This window comes from Ovis aries, chromosome 2 (assembly GCF_016772045.2).
Source record: "Ovis aries strain OAR_USU_Benz2616 breed Rambouillet chromosome 2, ARS-UI_Ramb_v3.0, whole genome shotgun sequence".
Taxonomy (NCBI): domain Eukaryota; kingdom Metazoa; phylum Chordata; class Mammalia; order Artiodactyla; family Bovidae; genus Ovis; species Ovis aries.
The window spans coordinates 135,375,016-135,390,501 of record NC_056055.1 but is presented as its reverse complement, the minus strand read 5'-3'; the positions used below and the strand labels follow the sequence as shown (position 1 = coordinate 135,390,501).

General features: G+C 45.0%; 1 protein-coding gene across 6 annotated transcripts in view; it reads right to left on the bottom strand.

Annotated features, from left to right (window-relative positions):
- Positions 1–15,486, bottom strand: part of WIPF1 (WAS/WASL interacting protein family member 1) — a 128,202-nt gene that overhangs the window by 110,389 nt on the left and 2,327 nt on the right. For 4 of the 6 annotated variants that reach the window (XM_060409756.1, XM_060409753.1, XM_060409757.1 and 1 more), the window contains exon 2: positions 1–15,486. This exon is cut by the window's left edge and continues 28,449 nt beyond it. The exons of 1 other annotated variant lie outside the window; for it this stretch is intronic. The gene's annotated coding sequence lies outside the window, so the exon portion shown is untranslated. One more of the 6 variants, XM_060409755.1, reaches the window with a different exon arrangement.

The window sequence follows — 15,486 nt, the reverse complement described above, 5'->3', positions numbered from 1 at the left end:
TGAACTGAACTGATGGTCTTTATATCAAACATTTATTGAATACTTATTCTATGTGAGACATAAAACTAGAGATATAACACTGAACATACTCTTGCCTGAAACATGGCTCCTGCTTTTAGGAAACTCAGAATGAAGGGGCTTTGGCTACCATGGAGAATCCAGTTTACATTTCCATTTTACTGCAAATCTGTTGGAGCATGATGAGTGCACGCTCATTCAACTGTGAGCACCCTTGCATGATGAACAGGGTTTGTCTTATCTGTGCCAGGACAAGGCATCACGGACACTCAGTGTCCTCTGCACAAGCAGAAATAAAACTCCACTTCCTCTTCTTCCATCAACCATTGCCCCTCCCCCCTTCCCTGGTTCTCCAGCTCCAACACCACCTCACTAACACCCAGGGATCGGAAGAGCGAGGAAAACCTCTTCTAGGAGCACAAAGCCTGCGTTACTGCATCACCTTCTGCAGAGATCTGACCAGAGCAACAATGACAATTGGTTTCTACATGCCTGACACATTTTTGTTTAAATCAGTTATTTCTCAAACTGCAAGTTGCTGCCTATTCTCTGGCAGTCAAATCGATATTAAATCAATTTGCAATGAGCTGCTGCTCCTTTTTCTTAAAAAAATATAATAAAAATGTATTGCATTTGGTAAAGATGGGAATTGTTTCATGACACTTCTGTTTCTATTATCCATCTATCTATCTATACTAGATATCAAAGAAGAATGCATTTCTTACTGTGGGTTATAATCAAAAAAGGTTTCAAAACGCTAGTCTGGATAATGCTTCTTTATATGGAGTACTCACTGTTCACAGAGATTCCTTTTCCAATACTGCCAGATGCAGTCTTCCCTTCACATCTGATATTCAGGGATCAGGGCACTCCAAGCACGCTTCTTGTTGTTTTTTAAACTCTAAATCACGTGTAGTCTCCAATTCCCAGACCCCAGAATCTACACAGTACGGGGTTCCTGCCTGTGGGCTCTGCACCAAGACCGAGTTTTGTCGTGCAGCTTTCGTGGCTTGGGTCCTTCTGAGGTGCCTCATGGGGGGAAAAGGAGGAACTCACTGGGCTGACTTACGTAACCGGGTCCATTACAGCACACCCTGCCCTCCAGTTCCTCCTGGCAAGCAGGCCATTGCTGGTTTCATGAGAGTTCCTGAGTTCACGCTGGAGCTGGGATGGTAAATTCAGGAGAAGGTGGGGCTGCTTATACCCGTGGGGGCTAGCCCACAGCAGTCCCCTCCGTACCTAGGACCAGACAGAAGGGGCCGGGAAGCCACCTTCCTACTCTGCATACCATCCAGGTGTAAGGAGGGGTGAGGAGCAAGGAGACAGCAGCCCGCACATGCTCGGCAGACAGGACAGGAGGCGGCGGCTGCAGGCACAGCACTCGCCACCAAAGCTGTCCTCCTAACCAAGCACAAGGCACGGAGACCACGGGTCTGGGCACCAGAACCTTCTACGTTCGAATTCCAGCTCTGCCTCTGGTTTCTTGCTTAACTCTACAAAGGGTTCCGGATCACATCACTAAAACACAGAGATGCTACTGCCCTCTGACCTCTGGATTTGAGGTTGGAAAGGCCCTGTGGGGCTCTGAGCAGTGCGCCTTCTCACATCAGACTGCACTTGAGAAAATGGAGGGGGTTCTGTTTTACCTCCTCTCTCCGGAGAACTCTATTCTGTCCTTCCCTGGACTGGAAAAGATGATTAGATAACTGGCCAGCAGAGACATCGGCGGAGCCGACAGCACTGCAGGGCCTGAGGGAAGGGAGGGAATAAGGCAGCCTGGCCCTTGGCCTCCACGAGGAGGGGACCTTGGAGAGCTGCTGTACCAGGTCTCTGCAGGGGCTGAGGGGAACACCCCTCAGTTTTCCCCAGATGCTTTTGCTGAGGGTGTGAGCACACTGACCAGGATTGAAATCACCGCCTGGTGGCTCAGCGGTAAAGAATCCACCTGGCGATGCAGGAGACGTGGGTTTGATCCCTGGATCGGGAAGATGCTCTGGAGGAGGAAGTAGCAACCCACTCCAGTATTCTTGTCTGGAGAATCTCATGGACAGAGGAGCCTGGCAGGCTACAGTCCATGGGGTCGACTCACACACACTTAGGAATTTCACCTTCCAGCCCAGTCTGGGCTTACGTTGAAGGACTATGGCCCAGAGGTGGGGAAGGGAGCTCCGGATGCCCTTCCAGGCTTGGGTTTCTGTCTTTATCTTACTTCCCCCTCTGCATTCCTGCCTGTGGAGATCCCCAGGTCACTGCTCTGCAGTACAAAGGTGACCTGGAGTCGTCCCCGTCCGCAGAAATGTCTGTTGAGCCCTGTGGTTGAGCCCTGTGGTTAGGGCTGCAGACAGGGGCAGGACTGCCCAGCTGCTGGTAATACATGGGGCTCCCCAGGTGGGCCTCCGCAGGCTGCTGGAGCCTCTTCCAGGAAGGGCTAAAGTTCTCCATCCCACCAGTGGAGTCAGCGCCCTGCAGCAGCAGGCCTCTCAGGCTCCAAGGCCGATCAGGCCAGAGCTTGGCTAAGGTCTGGCTGCCTGACAGCAGCAGGGCTTTGAAAAATATTCTTCACTACGGACAGAAAAGGAACCATTTCCTCTTCTCCCTCATGTCCCTCACAGAATTCTGCTATAAACCGAGTCAGTGTGATCCCTTTACCTCCAAACAACTGCCTTGAGCAGAGGGTGCTGGGGACCACCTAGAAAGCAAAGGCTCGGCACTGCAAACTCCCCAGGAGCAGCTGCACCTGGGAGCCTGCCTGGCCTTCTCCTCACCTGGGTTTACTGCGTGCTGTACCTGAAGGAGGTGTCCAGCTGCATCCCTTCCATCTGCAAGGCAATGCTAATCTTGGCCCCACCTCAGAAAGAAACAGACCATTCTATGTTTCATCTGTAATTTGCCAGGAAAATAATTTACAGAATATTGTATGCAATCTCAGGCAGGGGAGAGAGAACTGGACTGGAACTTGGGTCCAGACCTGGGTTCTTATCTCAACTCTCTTACCAACTAGCCACTGGACTTGAGAAACTAACTTCTCTGAGGTTCTCATTCTAATGGAAAGTTAGGCAAAATGGTCTTCATCTTCACTTGGCTTCCCATGTCTAACACTGGAATGAGATGCTGCATTTTATAGTTGAATATTATACTCTTTCCCCACGGGCTGAACATCATTCATTTATTCTTAAGACCATCGTGTCACTAGTCACTGATACTAGGCAGCATTTGTGACACTCTGTGAAGATTTTCTTCCTCACTAGAGACCGCTGAATTCTTAGGGGTCACTGAGAATGTATGGCTGTGACAGGTGTCAGGTATTAAGTTGGGTGATTTAGAGTAAAGTTAAGGTGGGACTCCGAACGCCATGCAAAGAGCAGATCTTTCTGCTGATAGCTCAGCTGTTGGTCTTTATTTTTCCTGGCTGTCCTTTTTGCAATGCATTGGTGACACTAACCCAGAAGTATGCAGAGAAACAGGAAGTCCAGGTTACCTCCCCAGAACACTGTATCAGTGGTCAACCATCTGCATGAAGAAAATGGGGCCACCTAGGTCCTTTACTATCGAATCTCCTTCATTGAAGAGGCCAGTGGGTATCGTGGCTCAGCACAGGCTCTGAAGCCAAATGGACTGGACGGACTCTTGCCTCTGCCACGTTAGCCATGTGAACTTGGGCAAGCTGGCTAACCGCAAATTCCTCATCTGTAAAATGAAGATAATTGTGCCTGCCTCACAGGGTAGCTATGTGGACTCAGTGAGTTAATTCAGAGCGCCAAGAACATTACCTGGCACATACTAAGCAATATCGATGATATTAGATGCTGTTATTATTTACTGCTTGTCCGAGCATCATTACTAGAAATCAGAAGCAGAATAATTCATTCCTGACTTCGTGAGTGAACAAGAGAAGGCAGGCAGCCTGTTGTTTCTGCTTCCTAATGACTTCTTTCCAAGGGCAGCCACAGCCTTCTCCAGCTCCCCATGTTTCCCTGCCCTGCCAGGGCCCCCACCCAGCAACCGTCTTAGGTCAGGAAGCTTCTCACCCTGCAGAGGATCCAAGCTCAGGATCCATGTCCCTTCACTCCCACTGCTGGGGCTTCTTCTCCCTTTAGCTCAGAACCAGCAGATCCTCTTCCTGCGGTCACTGCTGACCTCTGCACTCTCTCCACCACCAGAACTTCCTCCCACTTCCTCTCTCCCTCGGTATTGCTAAGGCTAGAGCTGAAGGGGACAAAGGGGAAGTTTTACTAGGCCTCCACCTTCCCGTGGGCATCTGGGTTGGAACTCAGAAAGTTTCTTCTCCTCGTCACAACCTTATCTGCAAATGGTGGTTGGGCTCCCTCGGACACCAGTACTAAGGTTCGGCTTCCCAGGTAGACGTGTATGGGCTCATGGGTGCATGCTAAGTCACTTCAGTCGCATCCAACTCCTTGTGATCCTATGGACTGTAGCCCGCCAGGCTCCTCTGTCCGTGGGATTCTTCAGGCAAGAATACTGGAGTGGGTTGCCATTTCCTCCTCCAGGGGATCTTTCTGATCCAGGGATCGGACTCGTGTCTCCTGAGGCTCCTGCATTGCCAGTGGATTCTTTACCGCTGAGCCACCAGGGAAGCCCTCCCAAGTAGACAAGTTTGTCTAACCTCTCTGTAGAGCAAAGAGTTCACAGGAGCCCCATTTACCAGTGTGTCAGTCCAGGATCTTTCCACGCACAGCTGAAGGCCCTGGAATGTCAGCACCAATCTCAAGAAGCAAGAGCAGTGTGCAGTTTCTTGGGTGCCATCCAAGATGATCTGCCTCTGAGCCAAAACAGCAATGTGTTGCTCCTCAGACCAGGAGTAAGAAACACAAACAAAAGACTCAACCAGCAGTGGTCACAACCGTCCATCAGTGGCCACTGCAGAACTCCCAAGGCAAAGCCCCACGCAGGCATTTTTCCCCACCCCCTGGGGAATCCCCACCAGCAAAGGGCACACCTGAAGCATACTCGTACGTTCACCTGCATACAATGCTTGGTCTGAGACTATACAAAGGGCACAGGACTGAGCAATAGCCTCTGCCTTCTGAGAATTTGCAAAAGCTGATGATGTATACAAAACTCAGCAATACGTGTTTTCCCAGCAACGTTTAGAATCGGTACTTCCTGGTTCTGTCTGAAGCGTTCTTTAAAAGGGGTAAGCCAAAGACGTGTGTGTGTGTGTGTGTGTGTGTGTGTGTGTGTGTGTGTGTACATGCACCTGTGGGTGGCAGATGGTGAGGACACATGGTTTAAGGGTTAGGACCATGTGTGCACTAATACAGGATAAGGTGCGTATAATGGATGAGTGTAGGCACATGTGAGCTAGTGTGATTTTCACTGGATTTAAGAAAAACAAGATCTGCCAGACATACCTGGATTTATCTGGCTCATATCTCACTCCCACAAATAACATTACAAGATAATCTAATGGTCTTTTTCTAAGAATAAAATAAAATTGGAGTATAAATGAAGAACCCTATGAGTTACACATAATACAGCCACCCTATTAGCTAATGAGAAATATGACATCTATTTCTTTCCCTTATTTATCAAATGCTTAGTCAAAAACAGGTAAAGTAACATTTCAGACTTAAACCGACTTTCCAACTGATGAGTTAAGCTGTTAACAACTGCACTGTTTAGAAGCACCTTATCTGGAGACATCAGGTGTGTGCCCATCACAGGCATTGCAGACATCCTAGCCTCACCCTTCTCCCCATTCTTACGATTTCCTTTACTCTTTGCACAGCACTTTATTGCTGTCAAGGTCATACGATGACTAGGCAACAAAGCTGGGATTATAAAACAAGTGGTAAACGCCTAGCCTATGGCTTCATGGCAACCCACTCCAGTGTTCTTGCCTGGAGACTCCCAGGGACGGCGGAGCCTGCTGGGCTGCCGTCTATGGGGTCGCACAGAGTCAGACACGATTGAAGTGACTTCACTTTCACTCTTCACTTTCATACACTGGAGAAGCAAATGGCAACCCACTCCAGTGTTCTTGCCTGGAGAATCCCAGGGACGGCGGAGCCTGCTGGGCTGCCGTGAATGGGGTCGCACAGAGTCGGACACGAATGAAGCGACTTAGCAGCAGCAGCAGCAGCAGCAGGGCTCCTACAGCTCCTCTCACTTTACTCCTCTACCTTTAGCAGGGGATTCAGTGCAAAAGCAACTAAGTAAATGAGCTAGCTGATATCAGGTCTTAACATGGAAACGACTTGACATTCAAGAGTCTATCTCTGAGGATTGAGGGACATCCAAGAACAGGGGCAGAGTGAAAGTGAAGGTAGGGCAGTAGGGACCCATGCCCTCAGGCAACAGCATATGGGAGCCCCAAGAAGATGAGTGTTTGCAAATCCCCAAACTGTGATCAGTGCCCAGTTCCCCCCAGGCACCACCTTCCCTCACAGTCACTTTGGCTAAAACCTAACGCATTTCCCTACCAAGGCCAAGCAGGTACCCAGAACCAGTCCGGCCTTAGGACTCTGGCAAGTTGGGGGCCAGCAGATTTCTGGCCTCGAGAAAGACCTGTGTTTTTGAGAGGTGGAGAGTTCAGAGTCCTGTAGGACTGGGCCAGCCCTGCAGACTCAAGGTCTAGAGATCTTTCTGTTCTCATCAGACTTCACACGTGACTGCACTGAAGTCCACCTTAAGACTAACAGTGAGAAGCACACGGACGAGGTTGCATTCTTTGAGCTCACTCAGCTCTGGTGGACCTTTGGGCTCTGCAAAGGCACACATTCTGAGGAATTCCTCTGGCTGTGTTATGCCAGGACTTCAGCCTCAGTCTCACTGGGGACCATGCATTTCTCCCTAAGGCAACGAGGCTCCCTCCAGGTAGACATGCCAGTGAGACCATCTGGTCTGTGGTCATTTCCCAGCAGGAGGCCCTTGGCTTATTTCGGCCCTGACAGTTTGGCAGGAAGTACAAACTTATCTTTCCGGGGACACTGATCTGGACAATTCCACCTCATTCAGGAGACACAGCTCTCCTCAGAGGGTCCAATTCAGATGTGTTCTTTCCTAAACAGGACATCCCTTTGTGAAGTTTTCTAGCCTTTAAAACACTCACATTAAAAAGACAGCAACAATTTATTATGGGAGACATCAAGGGCTCGCAAGCTTTCTTAATTTTCGGTTCCAACGTCTGCTGCCCAGACACAATCTTTTTGCCATCTGTGTCAGGTTAGTTACAAAGCACTGTTATTATTCTGGGCTACACAATGTTGGCCCGACCTCATCGAATACAAGAAATTTTGCGGATTGATTTAGCTATTCTGTTCATATAAACGAATCCAGTTGTACAGCTGTTTCTGATTAGTCAATGTACTGCTGGAGTTATATACAAATAATTTTATAATGAACTCAGCAACTACAAGGACAGGAGCAGTGGAATCGAGCCTCACCTCCCAGAAAAACAAGCAGGAGCATAAGAGCAGGGGCTTTCACTCACACTCCAGGTCTAAATTCCTATCTGCCGTGATTCACTTTTTCCTCTTGATGTAATTCAGCATAACTTATAAGTAATGCTCTCAAAGAATGCTTGTTTTCAGACTTTAAGAGTCAAGAGGGAAACAGTTGTGCAAGCTTAAAACTCCTTTAAAATTTCCCCTCTTTGCATTTTATAAGTTTCCATTTTTTCCTGTTAAAACATTTATAGTTCCTGAGATAATTTCTTACATATTTCAAAGAGAGAAAACTGAATCAAAAGATCTATACTGACTTTGTTATATGCAGATATCAAGTATTTTGTTTCATTTTGATACAGAACAATTAAGCTTGGTGAGTCTAGGCTGAAGCTTCTCTTCTCTGGGTCTAGAAGACAGACCATACGCACCTTAGAAACTTCAGGAAAAGAGAGGGCATGAATACTTCAAATGAATGGAATTTTTTTTTTTAAGTGACAAGTGCTCCCGAAAGAAATAATGTGAAACAAAACAGGAAAAAGAGATTATAAAGTTTATACTTCTAAAATGAATTACATTGGCAAGGATGTGGGGAAGCAGATATTTTCAAATAGTTTTAGTAAGACTGAATTACTACAGCTTTTAGCAAGTAAGGACTTCCCTGGTGGCTCAGACGGTAAAGCGTCTGTCTACAATGAGGGAGACCTGGGTTCGATCCCTGGGTTGGGAAGATTCCCTGGAGAAGGAAATGGCAACCCACCCCAGTACTCTTGCCTAGAAAATCCCATGGATGGAGGAGCCTGGTGCAGGCTACTGTCCATGGGATTGCCAAGAGTTGGATACGACTGAGCGACTTCACTTTCACTTTAGCAAGTAATACCACTTTAGGAACTCTGACAGAAATCAAAGCTTCTGTTCAGAACACACGGATGTACAGGGAAGAACTGTAGTAGCACACAACTTGAAACAATTTGAATGGTTAAATTATGGAATATTAATCAGCCATAATATAAATGAACTTTTAATTTGGAGGGAATGTCTGTAATGTTCTGTTATGTGAAAAAAACTCTTGTGGATAGCAAAAAGCTATCTTCACCTCCATGTTTATAGTAGCATTCTTTACAATAGCCAATATAAGGAAACAAGTGTCCACCAATGGATGAATGGATACAGACAATCTCTGTCTTACACCCACATAACTGGAATATTATTCAGCCAAGAGAGAGAAGGAAATCCTTCCATTTGTGAAAACATGGATGAATCTTGAAGGCATTATGCTAAGTGAAACAACTCCAAAAAAGACAGATACTGTATCGTCTCACTTATTTGCGGAAACTGAAAAAAGCTGAACTTGTAGAAACGGAGTCGAATGATGGTTACCGGGGCTGCTGGGGGGAGGGAGTAAGAGAACTGAAGCACGTTGGTCAAAGGTTATAAGGTTGCAGTCGGAAGATGAGTAAATTCTAGGGATCTAATGAACAGGATTGTGATTACAGTTAACATTTCTTTAAATACTTGAAAGTTGCTAAGAGACTAGATCTTAAATGATTTCAACACAAAAAAAGATAATAATTTCATGACATGATGGAGGTATTAGTGAACTTATGGTGGTAATATATTACAATACATGAGTGAATCAAATCAATGTGTCGAATACCTCGAACTTATACAATGTTGTATGTCAATTATACCATAATTTAAGAATCATGTAGCCTAATGTGTATAATGTTTCTATTCTTAATAGAAAGATATATTTACATATATATTTGTATATAGTTTTATAAGCAAAGAGAAAAAGAAGGCCATATCCCAAATTGATAATATCAATTACCTCAAGTGGTTAGATTTGAGAGACATAGGAGAAAACTTATAAACTTTTTCTTTGTATACTGCTTTCTCATGTATCTTACTTACGTCAAGCACATAATACTTTAATAATCTCAACAAGGTAAAAACTATAATTTATTTTTTTAAGTGATAAGAAACATATTTTCAGCAAAAACAAGGAAGCAAAGACCGAATTATAAAGACTGAGAACCTGGCTTGGTGGTTAACAAAAGGGACATGTTTCACCACAGCAGAGATGATGTATACAATAATCCTGTACAGAAAGGAATGCTACAGTGAAAATAATGCCATAATAACTCCTGTACAGTCCTTTAACCAACTTGAGAATTGTTTTTTTCTTTTTGTTCTCCCAGTTCCTCATCAAAGGGAGAAGATTAAGGGGGAAGGTTTACAATATTTAATTAATAAGGTTCTAGCTCCAATAGCTTTGTAAAGTATCACGCAAAGTAAAGTAATTCCCAATGTTAGCAATGATCTAACTTTTAATTTTGTCTCAAATAACATGTGAGGCCTTTTTTTTTTTTTTTAAACAGTGCTAAAACTCTAGGGAAAAGAACAATGTGGAATTTTACCCACAAAATCTGAGATTATCTAAACTGATGCTTTGGGTTGTATCTTACCATCAATCCTCAAGCTTTCCGGTACCAGAGACCAGTTTTGTGAAAGACAACTTTTCCACAGACCGGCAGGTAGGAGATGATTTGGGGATGATTCAAATGCTTTACATTTATTGTGCACTTTATTTCTATCATTATTACATCAGCTACACCTCAGATCATTAGGCATTACACTCCAGAGGTTGGGGAAAAAGTGAAAGTGAAAGTCGCTCAGTCCTTTCCCCGACTCTTTGTGACCCCATGGACTACACAGTCCATGGAATTCTCTAGGCCAGAATACTAGAGTGGGTAGCCTTTCCCTTCTCCAGGGGATCTTCCCAACCCAGGCATCAAACCCAGGTCTCCCAAATTACAGGCAGATTCTTTACCAGCTGAGCTACAAGGAAAGTAGAGGTTGGGGACCCCTGTTTAAAACCATGCATGGCAATCAAATTCTGGCTTTAATAGATAGGAAAAGGCACTGCTAAAGTAAATTACTACTTCTGAAAGATTTTCTTTAAAAAGATCTCAACTCTTTTGCCTTTTTCTAGTTACTCAATTTTTGAATTAGAAATTTCAGTACCATCTGAAAACTCAACTTAGTGTCCCTCAGCCTGCCTTCTGGGGCTTGGGAAAGATAACAGGTTTTGTCTTTTATCCTTCCTGCTCCCCTTCTTTTCTCCCCATCTCTTTCCTGGAAGTCCCTCCCACAGCACATATATGTTCTGCTTACATTATATAAGCCTCTTCAAGAACAGCCCATTTCTTTCCCCTTTTATCTTGGGCTGATCTGACTGCCTCCACTCTTTAAATATCCATCCCCATAACACAAGGCTATTGTGGTTAAGACACTGATCTCACTGTTTACATTTTTTGAAAAAAAAAAAAAAAAAAAAACAACCAGCTAGGGTACACGTTTTCTCAAGATATTCTCCAAAGTCTAAAGGTTCTCTGCTTTCAAAATCTATTCCCCTATGCCTAAGGGAAAAAAAGTTTCCCAGTTTCCTGAAATATTATTTGTTAACATATTCTACACTTTAAAATGACATCATTCTAAGATGTAGCCAGATTTCTTTCTCGGTCCTTCCCAGGCCTAAATCTTCAGTCAAGAGATCTTATCTCCTGCTTATGTCTATAGAAAAATGCTTGGGAAGTTTCAGAAATGGGCTGGGTGACACACAAGTAGTTGAACAGCAAGAAATTCAACTAACTGCTGATTTGGTCTGTTTTATAATTATACTGATGCTGTCACTGAATTGGCTGGTTCTTTAACTTGACTCAGTGGACGAGTTGTCTGGGCATCATTAGCAAGAGCTAACAGCTGGGAAGATGGTCAGTGAACAGGCATATATATTCACCCAACAGTAGAATCCCATGCAGCTACTAACAACATAGTAGCAATATGTCCAAGAAATACTAAAAAAATCAGGCAATCAAAATGCAAATATCCATAAAACACAGTCTCCAATAAGAGGAGTGGAGGAGGGAGAACAGGAGGAATGTAATCAAGCCATGTTTAGCTGTTACAGTGAGGTAAGGTATACACATTATATACACAATATTTAAGGTAATCAAGTACTGTCTATGAGAGAAAATTAAATTTAAATAATGTCAATGTGCATAGATGTTCAATCCTGAATATTCATTAGACGGACTGACGCTGAAGCTGAAAGTTTAATACTTTGGCCACCTGATGTGAAGAGCCGACTCATTAGAAAAAAAAAATTGGCCACCTGATGCTGGGAAAGACTGAAGGCAGGAGGAGAAGGGGACGACAGAGGATGAGATGGCTGGATGGCATCACCGACTCGATGGACAGGGGCTCGAGCAAGCTCCAGGAGAGGGTGAAGGACAGGGAAGCCTGGCACACTGCAGTCCGTGGGGTCGCAAAGAGTCGGACATGACTGAGCGACTGAACAACGACAACAACATAAATATACACAAACATATATAGATGTGTGTTGCCTGGAGAAAAATAGAAATTATATAAAACTAACTTTTATTTAAAACTGTAATTGACTCCTCTGGCTCAGGAAACTATTTGGACCTCAATTTTCCATTTTATTCACAATTTCCTTCCTCCTGCAGACAGCTCTTACCTAAGAGAACTATTTATCTTCCAAATACAAAAGAATCTGTGGCCGTCTGGGGAGAGGCTGGTGTCCTTCAATTCTGCTTATACTCCTTTCTCAAGTTTCACATTGCAACTGATGTAAAAGAAAAAAAGAAACGAAAAAGATGGAAAAATCGGTGGGTGGGAGAGTCCAAAATCTCACTAATGTGGAAGTGAACCACGTACAGGTATTAGATCAGGAAATGTTACTTCTTAAGTTCTACAATAATAATTTCCATATTCCCCACCAGACCACGATCTCGTTTCTTTATTATTAGGATCATTGTTATTATTCACTTGGAAGATATACAGATAAACAGCATTTAAAGATAATTATGTATGTGATAAAAAGTAATGTTGTACACAGATCACTCATGGTGAAGGATGAAATCACTCTTAGAATGAAATGAAACTTGTTCCCCAGCATCTTCAGAAATCAACATCAAGATCTACTTTGCCTTCATAAAAAAATTCACTCACTTCAAATCTCACAACCAGAGTGGTACAGATAAACTGCCATTCAACAAATGTTAACTGAGAACCTACTATTTCTGAGAGAATATTTTTTAAGTTTTTTTAATGTATTGCCTTCAGAGAGTCTCCAATCTAACAAGGAAAAAGAAAAAAAGCATATGCAAATGATTCCAAAACAGAATAAAGTAGATTCTGAGACACAGGTGAGGCCCAGACAGCCAGCCATTAGAATTTACCGAGAAGAGGAAGAAACAAACTTTAGGAGAGCACTTCAGCTTCTGTTAAGCATTCCAGCATGTTTTTACAATGTGAACCACGTTCATCGAAACCACTAAAATTCGTCGGTGATCGTGTCTCCCGTTTATTTTAGCTAATTCTTCTTTTGGGTGGTTTAGTTGCTAAGTCGTGTTAGACTCCTGTGACTCCATGGGCTGTAGCCCACCAGGCTCCTCAGTCCATGGGATTCTCCAGGCAGAAATGCTGGAGTGCGTTGCCATGCTTCCTCCAGGGGATCTTCCCAACCCAGGGATTGAAGCCAGGTCTCCTGCATTGCAGGCAGATTCTTTACGATCTGAGCCACCAGGGAAGCCTGGTGGCTAGCAGGCAATGCTAAAATGTTACAGTCAGCCCTCCACGCCTGCAGACTTTGGCCTCCACAGGAGCTCCTGGACCACCCCTCCTCGAATACCGAGGGATGACTACTCATACAACATCACAGCAACATGGCTTCACAATATGAACCATGTTTCTGAAACTTCTGAACTAATGAAAATTGTAGATGACTGTGTTGCCTGTTTACTTACTTTAGCTATGTTCTTTTACTGATTATTAGCAGAGTCAATTATTTTTGACTTCTCCCCAAGTATGGATGCCTGACCTGAAGCCTGCGATGCCGAGCAGGCTTGGCCATCACAGAACACGAGAGCAGTGCTATCCCACCCTGTGGACGTGGGTGCTGTGCCTGTGACCAAAGCAGCTCGGCCTGGAGCAGGCAGACCCCCTGGTCATCCCACGTGGACAATGACCACTGTGTGACCGACCACCGCAAAACGTTACCCTGGTACTGCCCGGTGCCAAAGTGGCAGGAGGTAGCACTCTCCTCCTGCCCCACTGTGGCCCCCCACCTTAGCTGCCCCAGTCATCTCGGTGAGCAGCTCGAGTGGCTAAGCAGATACCACAGGCTGGCAGCCCCCCTTCCGCCCATACTGACATTCTCCTCTGTAACATCCCTCCTCCTCGGCTGTGAAGAGAATCCATGAGGTGATCACTGTGAAATGCTCCGTTGACTGCAGACGGCGGAGGGATTATTACACGGTAATTTATATAAAAAGCAGTTCCTGTGTTTAGGCTCTTTTTGTAGTTCCATATGGAAAGGAGAATACCAACCCAGTGTTCTACACAAGCTAACACTGATGCTAATAAAGACCCACAGATGCCTAGCAGCAGCACTGTCCTGGATAATCTGCCAAGTGAGGCACACCCATGACATCATCCGACCCTCAGCACAACCCCAACAGCAGAGACGGTTACTCTGATACTACAGATAAAGAAGCATAAGTTGCAGGACATGTAAAAGACAGAGCTGGGACTGGAAGCTCTGCCTGACGTCCTGGCCCATGCTTTTACCTTTGCAGAATTTTGCAGGTGGTATGACATCAGTACTACCTGGGGGGCTTTCAAAAATAGATTCCTGGGCCTCACCCCAGCCTTATAGAATCAAGACTCTAGAAGTCACACCCTTGACTAAGGACCGAATACTGCAATACTGGTTAAAGTGTGCCAGGTGGCAAAGCATTACTCAGCTAACTGAAGGTGTTCTGGGGAACTGGTGAGCCTCAGAGTTTTTATTATTCCAAAGTATACAAGAGACAGTGTTAATTATTTTAACCTGATTACAATCTCTACATGGTAAGGAACAATTGACAGATGTTGGGCTGGGCAATGAAGTGGGTAAGAAAGTGTTTATTTCTTCCAGGAAGGAGACAGCTGCACGTTTCCTTGACTGGAGCAAGGAAGATGGAACACAGCGTACACATGCCCACGAATCTCCCCAGGCCTGGCACACAGCAGACACTTTAAACACTTGTTAGGTGGACAAATGAAGGGAGACTGACTCCCTCCAGCTGGAAGTAATTTCATCCTCCTCTACATTCCCTGTATTTCATCTGTACCTTTTTTTCATCTTATTTACCAAATTCTGCCCTGCATTCCTGCTGTTCAAACCCGTATCTCATCTCCACCAGAAGGTAAGCATTCAGGGCCAAATTTCACCTCCTTCTGAGTCAGGTCTCTTCTTCTCCCCCTGACACAGAACACAACAGTGATCCCCAAAAGGAACCCTCAGCGCCAAATGAGCATCTTACTTGTTTTCACCTGTGACTTGATTCACATATGCGGGTCCTGCTTATTCACCAGGCCCATCAAACCTTCCAGCTGCTGCTGCTGCTAAGTCGCATCAGTCGTGTCCGACTCTGTGCGACCCCATAGACGGCAGCCCACCGGCACCTCTGTCCATGGCATTTTCCAGGCAAGAGTACTGGAGTGGGTTGCCAATGCCTTCCCCAACCTTCCAGCACTGTAGCATAATTGTGGATTGCTGGGGCACGGTGGTAGAGAAACCTCTGTATGAAAATCAGGAGGAATCTGGTAGACCTCATGGGAGGGTGGGCTTCAGGAAGATGATGGCTGGGAGACAGGAATCCAAACAATAGATGCTTAAAAGTGAAGGGGTTACAGCAACAACAACAAAAAGACACTTTGGTTTAATTCTGTTCTCCTGATGTGCAATGTAAAAACCCTATAGGTTCCTAGAATTACAACCATAGTGTGGACCATCCTGAAATATTTAAGGCAGTGACACAGACCAAATAAGAAATACTTCCCAAAAGAGCGGGCTCATCCCTGGCCTGGGCAACTGAGACAGTACAAGACAGTAAGTTTAAAAGGTAAAGGCGCCTCACCTTCTCGTCACTGCCCTGTGCTGTGCTGCTTTCTGCTGTTTCACACGCCATTGTCATTATTCCACTTGATC